This window comes from Orycteropus afer, unplaced genomic scaffold (assembly GCF_000298275.1).
Source record: "Orycteropus afer afer isolate SDZICR_OR568_19922 unplaced genomic scaffold, OryAfe1.0 scaffold00624, whole genome shotgun sequence".
Lineage (NCBI taxonomy): Eukaryota > Metazoa > Chordata > Mammalia > Tubulidentata > Orycteropodidae > Orycteropus > Orycteropus afer.
This window is the reverse complement of record NW_006922211.1, coordinates 673,627-677,910: the sequence shown is the minus strand read 5'-3', so window position 1 is coordinate 677,910 and position 4,284 is coordinate 673,627.

The window sequence follows — 4,284 nt, the reverse complement described above, 5'->3', positions numbered from 1 at the left end:
CTGATTTTGCTTCTCTAGAGAACCCAGCCTAACATAGTCTATGAGTTGTAGTTGGTTGATTATGTTGTTTAGACTTTCTGTATCTTTATTGAGTTTCTCTCTAGTTTTTCTGTCCTTCATCAAAAGTGGTGTATTAAATTCTCCTACTATTATTGTGGAGTTGTCTATTTCTTTTTTCAATTCTGTTAAAGTTTGCTTTATATATTTTTGAGACTTTTTCATTAGGTGTATTGTTATTATTATGGCTATATCTTCTTATTAGATTGACCCTTTAATCATTGTATAATGCCTTTCCATTTCTGTTATGCTAATTTTGCTATGAATTCTATTTCATCATAATTTAATACTGCCACTCCTGTTCTTTTGTGATTGCCAAGTGTTTGATATGTTTTTCCAGCCTTTAATTTTTAGCTTGTTTTTGTTTTTGTATCTAAGAGGTGTCTCTTTTAGACAGCATATTGATGGGTCATGTTTTCTTATTTATTCTGCTACTCTCTATCTCTTGACTGGCACATTTAACCCATACATATTCAGTATAATTATTGATAGGTACTACTTTCATTTTGCTGTGTGTGTATGTGTGTTTGTGTGGTGTTGATGGTTTATTTTATCCAGATATTTTTCTGTACTGACTTCGTTTTGTTTACAGATTTTCTTATCATTTCCTTCTTCGCTATTGTTTTAGAGTTTACTGAGTCTTAAGATTTTCTTCTGTTTTATTTTGATGAGAAATTTTTTTTATTTTCTTTTTTGAAAATTACCTTGTAATTAATTATTACTTCTGAAGCTTAAAAAAGTCCATTCTATCTTGATATTGTCTTGAATTCCTCTCCATTTGGAATTTCTCTAACTACACAATTTATTCCCTCTGTTTGTTTTGCAGTTATCATTGTTTACAAATTGACATCTCTGGTTCCTTATTTTCAGTCTTGTAAATTTATTTTATTTTCGATACTTCTATATCTGGATTTACTTCTGGGTAATGTTGTCATATGTCTTCATTTCATGTTGTTTGCCATTTATCAGTTCTCTGTCCCAAGTACTCCTTTTAGAATATTTGTAAAGTTGGTCTATTTTTTACAAATTCCCTTAATTTCTATTTATCTGGAGATGTCCTAATTTCACCATCATATTTGAGGGACAATTTTAGTAGATTTATATGTTTTGGTTGGCTTTTTATTTTTTTCTTTCGGGGTTTTGTATATGTCATCCCATTGTTTTCTTGCCTGGATGGTTTCTCCTGATAAATCAGAGCTTTATCTTTCTGATTCTACTTTGTAGGGTACTTTTTTGTTTTTCCCATGCTGCTTTCAGGATTCTGTCTTTGTCTTTGGTTTTGGAAAGTTTGATTATGATATATCTTAGTGATTTTCTTTTGGAGTCTATCCTGTTCCGTGTTCATTGAGTTTCTTGAATATGTTATTTTCTCATCTTTCATGATAGTAGGGAAGTTTGACAATTTTTTGAGTGTTTTTATTGTCTCTTCTTGTTCCTGAGTTCCTATCATCCATAAGTTATTCCTCTTGATGATGTCTCATAAAATTCTTAGGCTTTCTTCATTTTTTTTTTTTTTTTTGTTGCTGTTCTTTTTGTCTGGTTGTTTCTCTTACAGATTACTATTGAGAAATTTGTCTCAGTTTTGCTAATTCTGTCTCTCATTGATTCAGTTCTACTCCTATGCTCTGCCAATGCATTATCTATTTCTGAAATTTTTGTGTTAATCTTCTGGATTTCTATTTTCTGTTTTTGTATGGTTTCTAATTTTCCATTTATTTTTTCAATTTGTTCTTGTATTTTTCCCTGAATTCCTCTACAGTTTTCTCTGTGCTTTCCTTGATCTCCCTCTCAATCCATTGATGAAACATAAATATAATTATTCAGAATTCCTTGTCAAGTAGGTCTAATACTATTTTTTCTTCACATAGGTTTTCTTGCTTGGAATTGTTGTCACTTATTTGAGCCACCCTGCCTTCTTTCTTTGTGTGAACTGAGGTTGTTTTTTGTCTCAGATACATTGTGGTGGTGTCATATTTGTATTTAATTGATGTTTGCATATTGCTTTACTTCACGCTGCTGTTTTGTTCCAATATATCCAGGTAATGGGGTGAGTGTACTATTCTGGTTGCTACTTTGACAGCACTGGGGTGCTCACCACCTGTCTTCAGGTGGATTTGGTAGTGGGTGGGAATTTAAGTGTGAGTCTCTGCCTTTTGGTCATATAGAGCATCTGAAGGTAGGCTGGGTGGGTGTTGGCCACCATCTGTTATTCATACAGTGATGCTGGTGTGGGTGGTGGCACTCATTCTGTAGATGGGGCAGCAGGTGTGGTGGATATATCTGTGTAAGGTGGCTGGCCCCTGACTGCTGGCTTTAAAAAAAAGTAGAAAAACAGAGTGGGAGAAGAGGAAGAAAACAGAAAAGAAAATAAAAACAAGGGAGCAGAAAGAGGGAGGAATAAAGAAGAAAGGAAAGATATGACACAAAAATGAAAAAGATGGGTGCAAGCACTAGCCACCAAATATGGTTGTGCCAGGAATGTGGCACTTGCTCCATAGGAGCTTGCACCACCAACTATGGCAGCAGTAGGGGGCTGAGTGCCCATTTTGTGGGATCAAAAAAAAAAGAAGAAGAAAAGGGGAGGAAGAATAAAAAAGAAAGAAAAAAATCATAGTGTTGGGGGAGAGGGAGGAAATAAGAAAGAAAATGTAAAAGAAAAAAAAAGCCACATAGCACTGGCAGTGTAGTGGGGTTTGACCAGCTTCTCAGTGGGTAAGGGTGAGAGTAGCTGCACCTCTGGTCACCAGAAGGTAGTGGAGGGCAAGGGGGGAGGTCATACCTCTCTGGTTGCCAATCACTGATGTGGGTGCTGGTATAGTCCTGGGTGAGCAGAGTCAGTTATCTGGTTCATGTTCTGAACAGAACATAGCTTGCAGTAATTCAAAATGGCTGTGTTGTGCTGGGCAAGTTGGCAATTCACCACTCCATGCACCTCTTTATTAACTATTTTTGCTCAGATTTCTCCTCTGATAAATATTTGATCTGCGTCTTTACACCTTACTTTGAAGCGATTTGTTCCAGGATTGTCATGTGTATCTGTTTCACTTGGTTTCTTGGATCTTTGTTGTAGAGGGCCTGGATAACATATTTGTCTAGTCCACCATCTTGGATCCTCCTTCAATAAATTGTATTTCTACACTTTGTTAACATAAATCCGATTATGAAATTAAGAAATCAATTCTGTTATCAATAGTATAAAAAGTAAAATATTTAGGAATAAATTTCGCAAAGGAAAAGCTAAATGTATACTATGAAAACTATAAAATATTGTTAAAGAAATTAATGAAGATCTAAATAAATGGAAAAACCTTCTATGTTCGTAGATTAAAATACTTAACATTGTTAAGATGGCAAATGGATCTGTAGGTTCAAGGTAACCCTGGTTAGAATCCCAGTGGACTTGACAAGCTGATCCTAAAATTCACATGGAAATGCAAGGACCCAGAGAAGCCAAAGAAATCTTGAAAAAAAAACCAAAGTAATAGAATTCAAAAACTACTACAAAGTAACAGTAATCAAAACAGTTTGGTACTGATAGAAGGATAGACATGTAGATCAATGGAATAGAGTTAAGAATCCATAAATAAAACCATATATCTACAACAACCTAATTTTCATCATGGTTGTCAAAATTATGCAATGGGAGAAAGAATAGTCTTTACAACAAATGAGTCTGGGACAAGTGGATAGCCATATGCAAAACAATGCAGTTGCACTACTCTCACACCATATAAAAATGTAACTAAAAAGTGGACCAAAGATTTAAATAGAAGAACTACAACTATATAGCTCTAAAAAGAAAGCAAATGAGTATATTTTCATGATCTGAGATTTGGCAAATATTATTAGATATGACACCAAAAGCACAACCAACAAAAGAATATATAGTAACTTGCTCACATCTGTGTAAATATCCCTTTATTAAAATCTCCTTGTTTGGGTTTCCGAGGCAGTATCACTACCGAAGTAGATTGCCCAATCTTCCTTCTGAGGAGTGGCTGGTGGATTTGAAAGACCAGCCTTCTTGTTAGCAGTCAAATGTCTTAGGCACTATGCCACTAGAGCTCCTATTTTCTTGTTTGTTTGGTTTTGTTTGACTGTGGCTGGTTTTGGTTAGGACTCCACCTGATACAAATATCATTTGTTCACTTTCTTTTCAATTAATATCTGCTCTTATCATTATTGGGAGCTCTGATAGCGTAGTGCCTAAGGCACTTGACTGCTAAC